The sequence below is a fragment of the Ursus maritimus genome, unplaced genomic scaffold (genome assembly GCF_017311325.1).
Source record: "Ursus maritimus isolate PB19 unplaced genomic scaffold, ASM1731132v1 scaffold_5, whole genome shotgun sequence".
Lineage (NCBI taxonomy): Eukaryota > Metazoa > Chordata > Mammalia > Carnivora > Ursidae > Ursus > Ursus maritimus.
In genome coordinates, this window is record NW_024426663.1 from 19,560,757 (window position 1) to 19,581,500 (window position 20,744).

Sequence of the window (20,744 nt, forward strand, 5' to 3'; positions counted from 1 at the left end):
GGGAAGGAAAAATAAAATAAGATAAAAACAGAGAGGGAGGCAAACCATAAGAGACTCAACTATAGGAAACAAACTGAGGGTTGCTAGAGGGGTGGTGGTTGGGAGGATGGGGTAACTGGGTGATGGGCATTAAGGAGGGCACTTGATGTAATGAGCACTGGGTGTTATATGCAAGTGATGAATCATAAATCATACCCCTGACACTAATAATACACTATATGTTAACTAAATTTAATTTAAATAACAAAGTGAAAAAAAGGATTGTGAATTTATCACGAACAGGGCAAACAGGGCTGGGATCAATTAGTAATGTCTGATATATTGAGGTAATAGGTACTGGCAGCAAATTGACTCTTAATTCTATTCCTGGGTTTGTCAGACTTTAGAGATGTCTTTGTCAATGCCTTTTCATCATGCGTGATGTCTCTAGTCTTTCTGTTTTTTATTAGACTCTATCTCTGGTCAAACTTGAACTTGTCTTAAGTTTTGCTAAGAAACAAGTTCTCAACTTAGTTTCTGAATTTAATAATCAATACATTTGATCAGCTGGGCTATTCTTTTTCTTGGTTTCTACAAAACAGTATTTTATTCACTGATCTCATCTTCTATGTAGATGCAGTTCTCTTCATTCTCTGGTTCATTTGGACCCGTAAGCCTAACTACATTTTAGGAATCTCTGGTTCTCAATTTGGTCAATTAATGTGCACAATTATACTCATTTTATCTCTCTACATAGAGATAGGTGGTATATTGTTTGTTAGTATATCCCAGTCAGGGTGGCAGGGTAGAGCAGTTCATGGAGAGTCATGAAGCATCAACATTAATAGTAACAGTTCAACTCAGCCTCTCTATAAGTCAATGAATATGTGAGTGTCTAGAACACTGCGCTGTATGAGTGAGTAGGACTGATAGGAGGAGCTAGTGAGAAGAGAGCTGCTCTCTCTTTTTTCTTAAGTAGGCTCCACACTGGGTGTGGATCCCAGTGCAGGGCTTGAACTCATGACTATGAGATCAAGACCTGAACCAAGATCAAGAGTTGGACACTTAACCAACGAACCACCCAGTCCCCCCAAGGGGCTTTCTCTTTTTATTTTATGATATTTCTTATACCAGCATATATTTCTTTTGTAATTTTTTTGAATATTATAAACATTATACCATTATATTTACAAACATATGTAACCTGCATACCAGCTAGGACATCTCTACTCTTTATGATTTAGACAAGATACTCTTGAACCCCTGTTATCTGACCTGGAGTAAGAACATACCACCTCCAAGACTTCTGAGTATTGCTGGTAGGCTTACATTTTCATGGATCTGGCTTCCTTGCTTCTTTTTATTCTCCTCATTTCTCTGTATCTTCTAGCTGCTTCTTTATTTCTGCCCTGGCTGCAACCAAAGCATGGAACTCAGACCCTTTTCTTCAATCACACGCACCCATACCTACACCACATACCCTCTACATACACACTAAGTTTTTGTGTAGAGCAGATGTTTCTGCAAGTTTGTGAAGATAGAGTATTTGATGCCACAACAGCACAAGCAATTTAAGATGAAATTATTTATTATAGTTCCTAGGAGTCCTTTGGCTCTAATACCGCATTTCTCTGCCTTTTTTTTTCTCTCCCAGGAACAAAAATTTTACTCTCAAAAAGAAACAAGTATCATCTGATTTTATTATATAGAAAAATTTTGCTTCTCCAGGTCCTTGTCTGAAACTGAGAACTGAGTTTTTCTTCACATATGAAAAGAGAAAGTAATGCACTTTGCTGTTCAGGCCTCTGCCAACAATGGGTTTAATAACCTAGGTTTCATCCTTTCTTTCCCTCACACAGTGTAGAGATTATACTTCCCTAGACTTAGGCTTTGGTTTAGGGTTTATATTGTGCATATATGTATTTGCAAAACATATACAGGTATATATAGGTCTGGCTTTTTGTGTGTATATGGGGGTGTATTTTCTTTAGCCATTCCCATGTTGGTTAACACGTAGTTTCACTACTAGCAACAGTGCTGTATGCATGTCTTTATTAACTATGAGGTTTTCTTAAGGATAGATACCTAAAAGTACAATTAAATTTTTGACAGATAATATTATTCTGGTCCTCAAAATGGATGTTTCGAAGTATAATCCACTAATCCAGTGTATGAAGATCTCCATTTCACCACAGCATTGCCAACCCTCCATATTTTCTAATTAAAACAATTTTGTTAATCTTCCAGGAATCGAAGTGGTGTCTCATTATTTAATTTTCACTTACTCAGTTACTAGTGATGTTGAACCTTTTTAAAATATTCATGTATTACCTATTTGGATTACTTCTTGGATTGCCTATTCTTATCCTATGCTCCTTTTTCTATGCACCCTTTCTATTTTTCTTACTGTTTTGTGAGAGTTTAGCTACGTGCTAAGAATGTCAGCTGATTTTTATGCATTAAACATTACAATTTGTCCAAAAGTGCCACTTATCTTTTATGTTGTTTATTTTGCATCCCAGAAATTTTAGATTATATTTTATTTTTTAATCTATGACTAATATTCTTGGCGGTTTCACATATGACATCAAAAGCCATTTCCACTATCCACTACTTTATTCTAATTTCTTCATAGATTGACTTCATACATGTGGATCTTTATCAAATTTACTTTTTTGAATGGTGTGAGGTAGGAATCTAATTTCTTCTTTTTCTTCCCCTAGTTATCTGAACATCACTTATTAAAGAGCTCAACATTTAAAGCTGATTTGAAATGCCACTTTCTATACACTGAATATATGGAAATCTATATGCAAGGATTAATTTCTGTATTCTGTTGCTTTAAAAATATTTTGATACTCTGCATAATGGTGCCTCTCATTATATTTCATTTTCAATTAATTTCTGGCTGTTTTTCAAGTCACTAACACGTATTCAGTGATTTCTTTTTGGGCACCTTGGCTGACTTCCTCCATCCATTCTCTGCCACACAGGGGTTGCTCAGGTGCTGGCTATGTCTATAAATATCAAATGTCACATTTTCTTTCCCAATTCCATGAAGAGATGAAAATAAGAAATTTCCATTATCTTAAACTTATGATAAATCTTTCTTTCTACTTCTGACTAAATGCCAAATCCCTAGGCATACAGTTTTATTAAAATCATTTGAAACAAATAGTAATCTTGTTAAAAAACAGGAGTTTATACTCTTTATTCAAGGACAATATAGTAGACTGTATCTTTTTTTTCTTTCAATTTTCTCATAATGAAAGTTATGCATGTGATTTTTAGAAAGCATATATGTATATATATGTGTGGGTATATATAGTATATATACACACATATCTATGTCTATGGGGCGTCTGGGTGGCTTAGTCAGTTAAGTGTCCAACTCTTGATTTTGGCTCAAGGTGGTGATCTCAGGGACGTGGGATCAAGCCCTGCCTTGTACTCCATGTTAGGTGTGGAGCCTGCTTGTGGTTCTCTCTCTCCTTCTGCCTCTGCTCCTCCCCCCATGCATGCATATGCACACACTCTGTCTCTCTCTTAAAAAAAAAGTTTTAGAAAGCATATATATGCAAAAAATAAAATTAATATACCATCTCATCATGTAATGATAACTATTATTAACTTTTAAATGCTTAACTTTGCCTTTCTTATGCATGTTTATATACATCCTAATAGTATGGCAAAAATGAGCCCATAATGTGCATATTGTTTATTTACTGCTTTTTCATATAATATGTATTATGAACTTTTTAAAAAAGAAACTAATGCTTCTTTTTAGACATCATATTTATGTCCTTGTATGGATGTACCATGACTGATTTAACCAATCCACTATGTGGGAATTTGCAGTTTGTTTTCATTTATTTTTAATACTCTAAAAAACACTGCAAGGAACAATCTTTTGACTAAACTTTGTGTGTATTTGTGATAACGTTCTTTGTGAATTTGCAGAATTGTTAGGGCAAACATTATATATATTTTAAAAAATTATTATATCCTGCCATATTACCCTCAAGAAACCCCAACTAAGGCAGCATTTATGTCTCTACACAGAATAACAATGTTCTTTAGTGTATGCGTGGGGATAGAGTTCATTTAACTATAATCCCACTTGGGCATCTTGGAGAGAGCACAACAAGGGGATGCTGAAAACAGAGCTGGAGACTGCGGGCATTTCTCCAGTTCACACTCTTGGAACTGTTCTGTGTCTCTGCATGGTTGTCTGTCCAAAATTTAAATGGATTGACTTAAAAATACTTTCTGGCTGGTGGCCAGTTTTGGATAATGTTGGATGGGAAGGGATTCTCAAAGGAGAGATTATGGGATGAAAAAAAGGAATAATCACTTTCTCATGGGACTCAGGAAGATGCTAATGCTCTCTGATAAATGAAAATACCACCTGTATGTGATGAATTATTGTCCGTTCCTAGTCTATTTCAACTTAATCTAGCAGAGTGGTTCAGAACATAGCCAATGCAGTCAAACAGGGCAAGTTCTAGGCTTGGCTCTGCCATTTACTGTCTGCGTCAATTTGAACAAATGAATTTCACCTTTCTGAGTCTCAGTTCCTAAATAGTTGTAAGATTTAAGTGAGGTAATCCATGTAAACCCTTTGAAAAGCACTTAGCAAATAATACATATTTAATAACTGTCAATTAATATTATTAGCTAATGTTGGGGTAGAAAAACTGTTTTTCTGGTATCACAGAATACCTTTTATATAACAGGTGGTTTTAAGTTTGGACATTTATCTTCTCCTGTTTTCCTGTGGGATCTACTGCATAAACCAAGTAAGAGGAGAGGAGGGAGAAGGAGAAATCAGCTGTGACAGAATTATGATGCACTCAGTTTCTATTTGGAAGATAAGCTGCTTATTTGGACCGGCAGGTAGAGAATATCAGTAGCATGCAGAGGACTAGAAAAGAGTGAAGCATATATTTATAGACATTTGTATGAATTTAAACTATTTTATATAAACATATATCAATTTGTGTTAACCTTATATTGCTCAACACATTCCTTACTCAAATGAGGCCATCTGGGTATTTCAGCTGTGCCCACTTCTCACACAAATTATTGTCCATGTATTCAGAATGGATGTTTTCAACTCTGTCCTGTCAGAATTTTCGCCCCTATATTCCCAAACTACTATTAGTAGCCCATTCTGTTGTGGCCGATTGAGTCTTACGTTCACCCTAATTGCCTTTAGCTTTAATTTAAATCTGTTTCCTTTTCTTTCTCCTTCATAGACAGATAAAAGCTTGACATTTTCATGATAAAAATGTCTCCATATATGTGAAGACAATAATTAACTAATCTCTTAGAGTTTCTATTTGGTAGACTAAAAAACTCGATCCCTCTAACCTTTCCTTTCAGTTCGTTTGTGGAAGAATTGGCTTAAAGTGCTTTCAGACTTTGTGTCTTGAACTCTCACCTCTTGAACTTGGCATTTCAGTCAAAAAGGGTGTGATTTTCTTTTGCTAGGCCACAATATGATTTAATTATAATAACGCTTAACAATAATGTAATGATTACAGACATCAACATAAATTCAAGGATGTCTTTTTAACATAAATAGCTCTTCATTCATTTAATACACTATTGTTTACTCTGTGCCAGGCTCGGTGCTGGGGAAACAGTGTTAGTTAGCTGTGACATAAATAGTCCCTGTCCTCATAAAGTTTATAATCTAGTGGGGAGGAAAAAGACAACAAATAGAAACAAGTAAGACAAGTAATATGATTTCAGATAGTGATAAATGATCCCCAAAAAGTAAAGCAGCATAAGATGATAGAAACTAGAAGGAAGAAGGTCAGGGGCAGTTTTAAAAATGGTGGTCACATTTGAAATGATATTTTACAGAGAGCAAAACTGTGTTAAGGCCATACAAAGATCTAGGAGAGAGCACTTCAGGCTGAAGACTAGAGTGGTGCTCAGATGTGGAAGAGCTTGGGGATGAGGTAAAGAGTGATGTCAGCTGGGCTCAGTGAGATGATGGAGGCCAGGTTAGTCAGATGGCATCTGGAAGGTGATGGTACTGAGTTTAGATTTTTCTCTAAGTATGAACGGAAGCCACTGAATGCATAAGATCTAGACAGAGCTGTGATGCAATACCTTACAAAACCCCTGTGGGCTGTGTGGAAATGGGTTATTGAAAAAAATAGTAGAAGCAGGGGAACCTGTTGACAATATGGTTTCCCTCATGCTCCATACATATCTCTTCATTCCATATGTCTTTTTTCCCTCCACTGTCCAATTTAAGGATCCGAACAAATAAAGAGGACAACTATGGAATGCTGTGTTTTTGCAGGTCTTGAAAACAAGGGATATAAAGTGTCTCAAGGTAGACCTTTCTCATTGGTCAAATGTGAGATGCAGTACAAGATCCAGGAAAGCTTCAAAGTGGTCATTGAACTAATTTTTTTTTTTTTGATCTGAGAGATAATTTCATTCATCTTGTGCCCAAAGAGGATTGAAAACTACAATAGGTTTGGAGATTGAAATGAAATGATTGGTAGCTGTGGTTCAACCTCTTGTTCACAGAAGACACATGCCAAATAAATACACTTGTTGATGATGTGACTTGCAATTATCTACATATGATTGGCTTGAATTTGATCCTTTTGTTCTTTGCAATATCAAAACCCAACTCTTAAATTTAGTTTCCTTCATAGAGACAATGATGATGAGTCTTTTACCGAAATCTAGTATTCTTTCATCACTTTAATTTTCAGCTTTCCACCTTGAAAAAAATCAAAACACCAGTTCAAATGTTTTTCTTTTTATAGGATTATTAGTATTCTAAGAATATTGAATTATACAGTTTTCACCACAAATATAATATTCACCATTTTAAATACATCAAAATGAAATTAACCGCCCTTGGATAGCTTAGAAATCTAACCCCCACATATGATATTCTTCCCTTATGGTAAGACACATTTCGAGCTCACTGATTTACAAATGTGCTTTTGGATTTCAAGCTATTTGCAAAGATGGAGACCGTATTGTGTGTACTGCATAGAGGAAACCTGAAGGACAGATAAAGAGCCGAGTGAGGTTGATGAGAAGCAATGAAATATGTACTGTGTGTTTTTAGTAAGAAATGGTTAATGTTTCCTCTGCTTTCACTTGAACCTGACTCATCTGCTGCTTGATATTTACTGAGACTAGAGGAGTTTTTTTTTTTTTTAACCTTTTGAGCAAGTTGGCTCTGTGTGCAATTATGCCCTAAAATGGAGCCCTTAAGCTGTGTTTTGAGGGGTAAAAATAATCACAGCAGAACAAAAGTGATTCACCTCTCACTTTGCCAGAGAAAAGCAGATGAAGAGAGCAAGAGAGTGAAAACGTATTACGACCACTGAGAGACAAGCTTGTTGGAGGCAACATTATTTGGTCTTATGATTTTTTTTATGCCCCCTTTCTTCTTTACTAGAGCATCAGTCTTGTTAGCATGTATCCAGAAACCTGCCGCAGTCTTTTCCCATAATGATTTACTTAACTTGTCATCTCTTCAGAAAACGAAGTCCATATATTCCTCAGTCCCAGCCATTGGGGCAAGTGATTTCACCATCCTGAGCAATGAGAGCTTCATCTTCCTTGGCACTGTAGTGCCCAGACTCCATGAGGCTTTTACCTCCCTGGATAGAGGGGCATTGTTGCTGAGTAGGCCCTACTGTACATATTACCACAATTATACTGGATTAAATGGCAGTATAATCGCATAATAAGTTTACTTGGCTGAAGGGGAAAGTGCAACTTACAGAGAACTGTGATTTCCCGAGGGGCTCACAAAGCAGAGGAGGCATTTGAATGGTGGAAGCAGAGATGAGCACTGTTTTATTCCACAATCCCTGGGATAGTTACAACTTGCCAATAAATAAGAGCATTTTGATTTGTACTCTTCATCAAGATTCTTCTGCCCATTTTGAAGTTTGATTTAGGTTATTCTCTCATTTGTCAGTAAATGGGAATTGACCAACTTATTCCTGTAGCTTTTAAAAATAAATATCCCCTTGCAGGACTCACATTGTTTTCTCCTTTCTACAACAATCAAAATGCAGGAACACCTTGAATAATTTTTATAAAATAATGTGAGTTTCTTCACAAAGATACCAACTACAGTTATGTTTCCTTTGGGGTTATTATTTCAGAAGCCACCTGTGCATACACACATTTAATCTCTCATTCCTGTAGAGTGGGCAATAAGTAATGTGTTTAGTGTACAGACTCAATGCCAATGGCTAACACCAAAAGTGTATGCCAGAAAATTGAGGGGTATCGTGTACCTCAGGAAGACACCAAATCTTTATCCAAAGTGTCTAAATAGATAATTTTCCTCCTAAATTTGTCGGAAATAATATTTTAGAGGAGGAGCCTTCTTAATTTTCATGTTTGGCTTGCCAGATCTAGGAGCTGTGGTAAGAAATCTCTGAAAAAAGCCAGAGATGAGATTTTTAATTTCAATTTCTGGCAAGAGTTAACCACTGGGAAATGGTGTTCAATTTATTTGGTCTTACCATTCTATTCTCTTTTTCTTGGCTTAAGAGAAATACAGATCTTATTTCATTAATATTAACTACATTAATTCCAGTGATCACTATCTGAAATCAATGTATTTTGCTTAAATGAAAATCTGCTGTTAAATAGGGGAATATTTCTATATTAGAAATTATACTGATTTTAAATACAATCCTATAGAAACTTGAAAAATCTGCTTGCTATGGCAGGTTTTTTTTGAATATATATACATACATATATATATATATATATATATATATCTGTATATGTGTGTATATATATGTGTGTATGTGTGTGTGTGTGTGTGTGTATTGTGATATATCTTTCCCAAATATCTGTTTTATTCAGAAGAAAGATTCTAAGGAAAAGGGTTGAAACTTTCTCTTCAAAAGTTTTTCCAAGGTAATAAACTTTTACTTTCTTTGAAAATCCTGTTTTTACACCATTAACAGTTTCAGAATTAATCTTTGTTTTTCATTTTCTGTAAGTCAAAACACCATACGAGGTGTGCTTGTGCAGGAAAAGAAAATGCAAGGAAGGAAACAAAAGACAATAATTTCCTCCTTCAGCACATTCTCTTTTTACTTAAACATTTGTGGAAGTGAGAATGTGTCTGTGTTTGGAGCACCAAGCTTCAGTCTTGATGGCTTCGTGCTGTAAGAACCTGCTCCGAAACCTGCTCTCTGTGTAGCAGCTCAGATGGGAAAGACCAAAAGCATGTGTAACTCTGCTGGCTCAGCTGCAGGGCAGCAGCACTCCACTACCCCACACTGTGCAAGACTTCAGGCGAAGAGCTCAAATGCCAACCTCGGGGCTCACCAGGGTTCCAAAGACCAATTGCTATGATTCCATTCTAGAATTTAAATAATATTTTGGATTTGTTTCAGAACGTTTCCTCTTTCTCTGTCTGACTCTTTTCCTCCCTTTCCTTCTCTCTCTCTCTCTCTCTCTCTCTCTCTCACTCACACACACTCACACATACATTTCACCTTTCTTATGAAGTATTATCCTCTGGACAGAGAGGGGAAAATTGTTCAAGATATGTTTTAACATTCTATGAACAGAAACTCTGATTTATATTAAACGATATTCAGAAATAATCCTAGCTTGAAAATAACCCACCAAGTTCTGAGTATTCACAAAGCCTTGTTTATCCTGAAACATGGAATATATTGACTCTACTATTGCTTCTTGGCTGCATTTTTTTTCATTTTACATTTTATTAGCACATTTATTGAGGAAAAGAATGAAGAGAACAAGTGATAAGCTCACTGTAAATCTGTGTATGGTTAATTGTTGGTTGTTTTATAAATGTAAATTGGAGGAGTTTAAAATTAATATGTAGCGTTAATGTTTGGAGACACAAGATTTCATGATTCCATAACTGAGAGTTCACTGTACCTATTACGATTTCAAAGGAAATCTACGAAGAAGTTTATCTTTTACATCTGATGTTGATTTGTTCCACCCTACCTAGCTATCCTGGATGCCATCTCCAGAATTACCTTCTACAAAAACACTGAATTAATGTCCTCTGGATGCTTAAGATTTCTGATTGATTTGTTCTCTACCCAAATTCCCATGTCCCACACCTGACCTTACTGATTGATTCTGTAATCCATGTGTCAGGCCTAGATAAGTGACAAAGGTGTGTCTGGCTATGTGCTTAATAGAGAAATTTCAGTCAGCCAGAGTTCTGTTTCCCTGTTACATAACAGGCAAACTTTTCTCCCCAGTATATATTTGACACTCTAATTAAGGGAATTTCGTATGGGAGGGGCTTGTTGTTGTTACATCAGGTCATTGAAGGGCATTTTTGGCTAAATTAAGACTGACTCCTTAGTATCAATACGATGACAGCCTTGATGATCTACAGTGAGGTCAGCCCTAACGACATCTGCATGCTTATATGGTCCTCATAAATATAACATGTACCAGAAGAGAAGTTCTGATACCCCATCCTCACACCTCAGTTAAGCAGTTTCTTCTTTCTTTCCCATCTCAGCAAATGGCACCACCATTTTGCCCTCTTTGCTTCTTGCCTTTTCTTCAACACATATGATACATCAGAACGTCCTTTTGATTCTATCTACAAATGATATTTAAATATGACTACTTCTTTTTGTTTTCATCACCACTACCCTGGTCCACATCTCTGTTGTTTCTCTTTTAATATCTACCAAGTATCCTTGCTGGTTTTTTCATAGTTCTCTTATTTAACTTACTTCAAAGACCAGATCATTTCCCACCCAACGATCTCCATTACTTCTAAGATAAAACCAGCTTCTCCCCATGGCCTCCCAAATCCTGCATCATCTAGCTTTTCTGTCTTGCCTACTCATGTTCCTCTAACACACGAAGATCACTTTGATGTTTGACAGCATTACCTCGTCTTCCTGGAATGCTCCTTCCCAAAGTTTCATGTGGTTGGCTCCTTCTCTTATCTCTTGTGAATCACTTTGTTTGTTTGTTTATTTATTTATATTTTTAGAGAGAGAGAGAAAGTGGGGTGGGGGGAGTGTGGGGTGGGGGGAGGAGCAGAGGCAGAGGAAGAGAGAATCTTAAGCAGGCTCCATGCCCAGCACAGAGCTTGACATGGGGCTCAATCTCATGACCCTGAGATTATGACCTGAGCCAAAATCAAGAGTCGGATGTTTAACCGACTGAGCCACCCAGGTGCCCCTCTTGTGAATCACTTTAAATGCTCCTCTTTAGAGATATTTCATGCCCACCTATCTGAAAGCCCTATCCAGAGGGCTCTGTTCAAACCCCTTCTCCCAGTATTAGTTTCTATTATTTCATTTCACCTTGTTATTTTTCCTCTATAACCCTACACAGTCTATTATGTATAACTTATGTCTACCTTCCCCAAAGATGTAAGCTTCGTAAGAACAAGGACTATGCCTTTTCACCATTGACTATCCAGTGCCAGAACAGTGCCTAGCACAAAGCAGATACTCAATAAATATTGGTTAAATTAATGCTGCTACAAGAAATAAAGCTTCATATTCTGGCTTTATAGTAATGAAATTCATGAAGACATTTGTTTTCTTATAGTTTTGAAAAAATCCTATAAAACAAAAAAAAAACCTGATAATAAAAACCAATATAATAATTCCTCTCTGTGGAAGTATAGTAATACTTGCCTCTATGTGCAAGTAAAATGGAAAAACTCATCATACTTAATGACTCATTTAATTATGAATTTAAGAATGAAAAGTTATTTTGCAGTTTTAAATGACTTAGTACACAAGCTTATTAAACCTCAAGTATTCAAGAGGTAAGTCAGTAATTCAAAAATCTCAGTAAAGACCAAACCAAGTACATGTGAACCCAAAGTTCCTTAGTCGTATTAGTAAAAGCAAATATTCATCGAATCATTTCTGTATGAAATGTTTAACAGCTATTATTTTGTTTGAATTTCACAATGCTGTGAGCCATGCATTGTTATTTCCATTTTGCCGATGAGAAAGCTGAGGCTTGATGAGGTTAGGGGATTCTACCAAAGGTGCCACTTTTCGTAAGTAGTGGGAGCTTGGAAAGATTGAAACCCAGCGTTCCTGTAAATGAATTTGAGCTCTTCATCTGCCCCTTTGATGTCTTTTTTTTCCCCTTTACGTGCTTCTGATGGGAGAAACTTGTTGATAATATAAAGCCCTATCATGACTTTCTTAAAAACAGTATTAAAGTGTCTTAAGTTTATACTTCAGATGCAGGGGAACAAAACTTGGCAGCGTATTGAATACACTCCTACTGCATTCCTCAGCTCTGGCTTCTTCCTACTATCTTATAGGCTGGAATTTTGATCAAACTGGATGATAGGAAAAACATATATCCTTCAATAACTGGCCAAAATAATAAATGTTCAGAACTGGCATGGGATACTGTGGAGGAAACACCATAAATTTTGTGCCGAATCAGCTTAAGAAGGCAAGCTGAGGCCAAAGAATCACAGCTGTCATTTGGCTGTGGGAANNNGTTCAGAGGTCCCTTCTACTGTTCATTCCCATGAACTTGAGGTTCTCCAAGGGGCACTCCAGGAGGTGACGCTCCATTTTCTGTAGTAATGTGATTCAGAACATGACAGATTGCTAGTAGTTAATCAACAGGTTATGATAAAAGTCCAACCTGATTTATTTCTTTTGCTATATTTTCACATACATACAAACACATGTGTGCAACTTAACAGATCTAACAGTAACCAGTCTAAATTGTCCAATTGACATTTCCAACTAATGTTTTATTCTCTAGAAAATTCGTAGGAATTATAAGACATAATTAAATATTTCAAGTTTCCAAATAGAAGTGACCTCTGCACACAAATATAATTTTTATTTATGTGGTATAAAATTTATGTTAAGATTTGAGAAATTAACTCAATTTAGGAGAAATTTCTTTTGTGATGGAAGGATATGACTTAATCCAAATATGGAATATTAAAGATGATCATGAGAATGGAACTCTGAGAAACACAGAGTTCTGGTATTACTGTTAAGATCTTTTTGGGTTCCATGATCTTGAAATATTTGATTAGTTTAGGAGTGTCATGATCAAAAATTTGTGATAAACCTTACATTGTTGTGAAGTGTGATGATGAAAGAATAATGATGATAATAAAAATAAAACAACATCTAACAATTATCAGGTCCTTCTGCTTGCCAGGAACTGTTCTGAGGGTTTTGTACTTATTAATTAAAAAAATCTTTATAACAACCCTATAGCATAGAAACTGTTATTATCTGTATTTCATTGGTGGGTGAATTGAAGCACAGGGAGGTTAAATAATTTGTGCAAGGCCTAACAGCTTATTTGTGATTACAAAAGTTATTGGGAGATAATTGTGATAAAGGAAATGTGTTCTGCTCTTATTTCATCAGGAAAAGAACATATGGGAGGGCACAGTTAATGGAGAGAGGAATGCTAGTTTTTCCACTAGATTTGCTGAATAGTTGATATCCTTTAAGTCAGAAGACATAAATTTACAGAAAATAAAGAAAAAGTAACACTTTTCCACATTATTGCATTTTTGTTAAGTTCTTTAGGTCTTGATATATAGTGTATCAAATATATAAATATGCCCCTTATTTATATCCTGCTTGTGGCCCATTTTGGCATTTGATTTACTATTTTTAAAAAGCCAGAGGTTCTGGTAGAACCACAAACTTGTTGATTGGAGGAGGAACAGAAATGAAAAAGGTGTCCGATTCTACAGGGCAGTGGTTGATTTATTTTGACTGTTGTCTTTCTGTTGGCATACTTTTTATTGGTACCATCTCAGAATTGGAACACCAGGAAAAGGTTGGCTTTTAATGCTACTCAAATAGAAGAACAGTAACAGCAGAAATTAGAGTGCAGTTTTTAGCAAATAGCTTGAAAATCTAATATATTGCAAATGAAAACAAACTTTTTGGTCTTTAAATTATAACAATAGTGAGAGAATCAGAAACAGCTGTGGCACTTCAGGAAGAAGAAAAATACTCAGCTGTAGTATAGAGGGGTGATACTGAACTGTAAAAAATTGTCATTGGGTTTTATTACATGCTAGCTAATTAATGATAATGAATCTTATTTTTTTTCTTTGTACATTTGGTACATATTTCAAGATGAACAGGCGGACTACTCCATGTGCGTTTCTATGCTAGCCTTGGCATCTGAGATAGTTTCTCTCTTATTCTGTAAAATGCAGTATAGAAGAGACTGTCTTTACTTTAAGCCAGTAACTGGGTTGATTCGTAGGCTGGCTCTTATCATTTTTATGTAATTCCTCCATCATGTAAAACTTTTAATTTTCCCCCATGGCCATCAGTAATGACTGCAGTAACTCAGCATTGTGGGACCAAAAAATTAAAGTGAAAAAACTTCTATACTCTGTGGCTGGGTCATTATTTTAGAATTTAAATAAATGTTGGTTACATCGTTACAACTGCATATTGTGAACATGATTTTTCTCTGTCTCTCTGAAGCTAAGAGGCTACTTTCTTTGTTTTATTTGTATGCTTATTTGTATTTTTATATTTATGTCTCTCAGTAAACAGGTCCTGGAACAGCAAACAGTTACTTGGTATTTCGGGAAAGCGTTCATTGAAAATGTCATGGGGCTGTTTTTGCTGTATTTCTGTGCACGCATTGTATATATGGTTGGGAATATATGTGGCTTTCTAATTTCAAAAACCACTTATAGGGGTGTGGGCACTGTGGTCGGAGTCTTGGGATCCAGATGAGTAGATAGGCACCCAAAAGTCATTAATTCTGTAGTTTTTCTCTAGTGGCAGGGCTGTGCACATGTTTATGGTAGTGATGACATGACTACATTTATTAAGATTCAGAAGGCTTTCATTTTCTGGACTTCTGCAGCAAAACCACAGTGATACTTTCGAATGGGACAGTCCCCTGCCCTCACCTCAGCTGCTCTTTTATTCACCACAGCCTTAGGGACACCCTTGATTCCTTCTGCTCATTAAGAAAAAGGTATAATTGTTCTTGTTTACTTATCTTTTGAAAAACATTAAAGAGTTTTTCTAAAATAAACCCCAAAACTAGTCTAGAAAATGCCTCAAAAACATGGAGCCTTTTAGTAAAACAGGTTAAACCAGAACTATATTTGGTCTTTAGACTGATACTGTGGCATAGACAAAGTAACATTTCAGTACTTTGAGGTTGATGTAGAATTAAGGGTTAAAGGAAAAAAGGAAAAAATCATTGAAGTTAGGCAGAAGTCAGAGAAGAACAGATCAGACAGTAATTGTAGGAAAGAAAAACTTTTCCTTTTTTCCCTTGTATGGTCCTTGGCTAGTCGTGTCATTAAATTGACATAAGACAGATTAACAGGAGATGGGACACCTGGGTGGCTCAGTCGGTTAAGCGTCTGCCTTTGGCTCATGGTCATGATCCCAAAGTCATGGGATCGAGTCCCTCATCAGGCTCTTTGCTTTTCCCTCTGCTTACCACTCCCCCTGCTTGTGCTCTCATTCTCTCTCTCTCTGACAAATAAATAAAATCTTCAAAAAAAAAAAAAAGATGAACAGGGGAAAAACAAATTTAATTTTGTACATACAGGAGCTCATAGAGGTATGAGACTCAAAAAAGTGATCAACGCAGGCAACTTTTATACCTTTTAGCCGAAGAAACAATAGATTTGTGAAGAATTGGTAAGAAAGAAGTTCGGGCTTGGAGTAGTAAAATAGTGAAGAAGTAACAGAATTTATCAATATAGCCTTCTTGGCCCTAAGTTCCTTATCTCTGGTGCTAAGGATGTCTTTCTCCTCGTTCAGAAAGGATACCTTTCGCATGGGTGACTTACTTCCTGCTGGCAGAGGGACAAAGGAGGGTCAGTGTGTCCTTCTTGCATTGGTTGTTTCTTAAGTAATTTAAATTCAAAATAATCAGTATGCCAAAGTGGTATATTTTGGGGAGGACTGCCCTGAACCTCATCATCGTAAAGTGACTGCTTCTTTTCCTTTTAACTTATAGGGACGTTAAAACTTCAAATGGACCAAAATCACTTTCATATTCCTTTGTCCCTTCATTTCTGAGGTTGAACACTTTCAGATCTTTACAAGTCACAAAGTGCCTTCCACTCTATCAGCTGGTCTCTGAAATAAGCTAATTTTTCAAAATTTATTTATTTACTTATTTACTTACTTGCTTATTTAGTTACTTACGCCAATTCTGCATCCATGGAGATAAATCTCTATTGACCTCATAAGTGGTAAAGATTTTAAAATGGAGAAAAGCCTAAATCAGTTATTGGCAAATATAGTACGTGAAGGGGAATAACATGTATATGAAGGCTAGAAATGATTTCCATTATGTGCGTGGAACTAATAGAATAAAATTGCAAAATTAAGGATATTGGCAAGAAAAATAAACTAATAGTAAAAAATAGGTAAATGTGATGATAGGAGAATTGAGTAATAATTAAAACCTGCTAATAAGTTCCTGCAAATCAAGACCTTGTGATCGTTTGGGTGGGGACTAGTTGACCCCTACTTTTGTTTAGCAGGAGGTAGTGGAAGCTAATATTTACACATTTTGGAAGTGAATATAATGTTCATACTGACTAGAAATAAAGTGTTTTCCAGCGTATTTATGCATTTAGCAGCATCTTTTAACATAAAACACATTTGATGATGTTAATTATAACTTAGTCCTACCTATTTGTTTTAAAAAAAATCTGCTAAGAAAGCTAAGTAGATATTTGTTAAAAGGAGAAGTGTGCATTCAGATTTAGATTTTACTGCATAAAGTAATCATTTAGTTGCTAGGGAAAGATTAGATGATCATTAAAAAATACTTTTGATAATTCTGTAGGAAAGGTACTTATTAATAATCCAAGTGCTGTGAATCTTCGATGAATATCTATCTGGAAAGCAAATGTTGTAATAAATGCAAGGACCTATATTTATAATGTTATCATCTTTTGCAATGCTTATCTCAATATTTCACATTTAATTAATTCCTTTATTATATTATAAAAATTTCCTCTGATTTAAAATAATATATCTTCATTTTAGAAAAATTGGAAAATAAGACTGCAGAGAAGAGAAAATAATTTTAAAATTGTCTGTTATTCCCCTATAGGAATAATCATCTTCCTTACTGGTGAAAGCTTTAGTGTTCTTACTCTCCTCCTTGTATCGGGTGTGTGTTAAATGCATGTATGTGTCTCTCTGTTTGCATTCTGTTACATAGTCCACCTTACATTGTATATGAAAACTGTTCTTCTAAATTAAAAACACATTTTCAGATGTTTCTTACATTTTCTTGTCTTAATAAATAAAATCTAGTAAGGAGAACAGTTGAAAAATAATGCTTTGCACAAATAGGAGGCTATCTGTTACTTTCAGGTAGGCTGGTAGCACTGTAGACAAGTCAGAGGGGCTAATCTGAAGTTATTCATCAGTAGCCCAACCATATAGACCACATAGATCAGGATCCAGTAAGACTGACGAATTGAAAATTTTGTATTTTTCAGTCAACCAGCCCTCCAGTTTATTGTATGGATTCTTTCATCATCCTTGAAAGCCATTAATAGAACATTAATTCTTCATCCTTCTCCCTGTGGTGTGGTACCCTTTACATGTTTGACTCTGATCATAGGAGCCGCTTTGTATTGTAATAGATGTGGGCTACGGTGAAACTAAGAACAAACAAGTGTAAAATTCATCTTACAAAGTGACAAAGATCCTGCTAATAGTTATAGTCAGTTCAGTTTTTACAACTCATGCTTTTGACCTAGTTTCTGTTTTCCACCTTTGTCTTATTTTTAGTGTAAATCATTGCCAACAAAAATGAAGTTTCCTATCATAAAATACTAGTGCTACTTCTTTGTAACTTATGACAAAAGTGTGCCTTGCGAGTTTCTGAGTACCTTCCGTCTATGTATATGGAGATCTGGAAGACAGGAATATGTTATGTGGGACAAGAAAGCTATCCTGACATAATAAATAAACCTGTAAATGAGGTTAAGAAATCTGAAGCTTAGGGGCGCCTGGGTGGCACAGCGGTTAAGCGTCTGCCTTCGGCTCAGGGCGTGATCCCGGCATTATGGGATCGAGGCCCACGTCAGGCTCCTCCGCTATGAGCCTGCTTCTTTCTCTCCCACTCCCCCTGCTTATGTTCCCTCTCTCGCTGGCTGTCTCTATCTCTGTCTAATAAATAAATAAAATCTTAAAAAAAAAAAAAAAAAAGAAATCTGAAGCTTAATCGAAGGAAGGTCTGTTTCTCAATTTCACTAAGTCTGATGCAATTCAAGGGACACTTTCTTTCTAGGACTCAAGGTTACAGGCTGCTTCTGTCTGTGGCTTTATCATCTACACATGTGGCCTCTAAGATTGCCACTGACAAAGGAGGCAGAGGACACTTTTATTTTAGCTCCCTCAGTATGCAAGTGACATGTGTCCGTTCTCACCTCTTAGTCCATATGCCAAACTAGTCACACAGCTTCAACTTAATTGCAAGGGGAGTTGAGGAAATCGTGTGGGGTCTATCAGTCAGGGTTTGACTAGAGAAGCAGAACTAGTAGGAGATATAGATATCAAGAGCTTTATTATAAGGAATTGGTTTATAAAATTGTTGGGGCTGGATAGGCAAGTCTGAAATCCATAGAGAGGGACAGTAGGACGTGGAGATCACAAGTGGGCTGGAACTCACAGGTACAGGCTGAAGCTGCTATCTATAGGAGGACTTCCCTTTCTATCTCAGGGAAACCTCAGCTCTGTTTTCAAAGCCTTTCAACTGATTAAATTAGGTCCACCCAAATTATCCAGGATAATCTGTTACTTAAACTCAGCTGATTGTGGCTTTTTAAATTACATCTACAAACTTCCTGCACAGCCACACCCACTAGTGTTTGATTGATTTACTGTAGCTGGCCAAGTAGAAGCAGGAGAAGAATAAGAGTAAGAATAAAAATAAGAATAAGAAGGAGGAGGAGGAGGAGGAGGAGGAGGAGGAGGAGGAGGGGAGAAGCAGGAGAAGGAGAAGAAGAAAAACATTGCAAAGAAGCATATGGAATAATAGGTGAGCTCTGTCTCTGTCAGAATATGAGATCATTATACTGTGTCTCATGAGGCATTACACATTAACAGCTACAACAAAAAAAGAGATGTGAATCAATGGCCCTGTGAGTTGATGTGTGAGGAGAAAGAGAACAATCATTTAATTATCTAATATGCACATTTCATCATCTAAGTTGAACTAATAGATTATTGAAGACATTTAATCTAGGAAAATTTTATCCAATTCTTAGAAACCTATCAAGAACCAGCAAACACCTCATCATACTAACTTATCCTAGCTTGAGGTCGTTTTGGTATTTGGCTTAATTGTGTTACTAACTATGTTTTTATAAATCCTGTTGTTGTTTTTCCATTCCAACTACTTTGTTATGCTATATTATTGTTCTTATCGCCTAAGCCTCACGTACGTATTTGTTAAATTCTTATTACGAGTCATTCCAAACTGGCCTGTTCCTTAATTGTGATGCTACAGAATTTAGATTTTACTTGAAGTTTAAATGCTGTCTCTTAATTATCTTCCTTCCTTTTCTTATGCCTGTTGGCATTGCCTTTTATTCCTCTTGTGCTTCTCATTAGCAGCCCACTGAGCTGCATCATCTTCTCACAGTAGCAACAAGCAAGAGAGCTTCAGTTTAGTAGCTCCACATTACCACCAGCCAGTTGGTCCTCCCCATTGCCCAAGTCACAGCTTCCATCACTGTTGTTCGTGTCACCTGGTAATGGTGGATGGTATTTCACATGTTTCCCTGTGCTCTGAAAATAATATTTGCCAAGAGTTGGCCAGACATGATAGTGGACAGAATCAAGCTAGTCTTCCATCTGCTGCCTGCATTTGCTGTCTGTGTAAACCCTGCATATTACCTGAGCAGAAAAAGAGACTTGCTTCCACAGACATCAGTTCTACCAGGTGGAGCCAAAAGCAAGCCCTTTCTGGCCAAGTTGTGCTTAGCCTTTCTCTGTTGGAAGTTACTCTTTGCCAGTCAGGCAATAAGTCAGAACTAATAGCTGCAGGAGACAGACAAAGTGATGCAGAATTAATGAACTTCTTTGTGCCAAAGTACAAAAATAATATTTGGGCAGTAAACATTTTTGTTTTAAGGTCAAAGTTATTTCACCTTGGGACCATTATTAGATTAACAAGTGATTTATCAGGCACAGACAGGACTGCTTTAGGTGGTCCTAAAGGAAAGTATTTGTGCTCACTAAGCCAAACTGTATACTTCTCCTTTATTATCTATTGGGTCAAGATCTCACCTTATCATAACATACCTAAATCTGGATTTTCATTGCAGAATATCATTAGTGCATGGTCTGAGTAAGCAATATGCATTTTTAAAATTGTCTGAACACCTCTTTACATGCCAACTCTGGCGATAATTACCAAATGTCTATATCTAGAAAAACAGGCAATTCAGAAATATCAATTTGTGCTATTATTTATGATACACATGTGCTAGTTTTCCCTAAATATAGACATTTGGTAATTATCACTGGGCCTATTTGTTACAATTCCAAAGTAGATACCAATGAAATAGAAATAATTTATTTGGTAAAAATGTAAATGCTGAAGAATTCTCATTATCTTTTTGTAGAGTACAGTTCTTAGTTTCCTATTCATATTTCATGTAATAATTTTGGATTAGCCATCTGGTTTGTTGAGGGTTGAAAATCTGTTTAACACCAACGCAGAATTTTTGTTAAAAAATAAAACAAGTC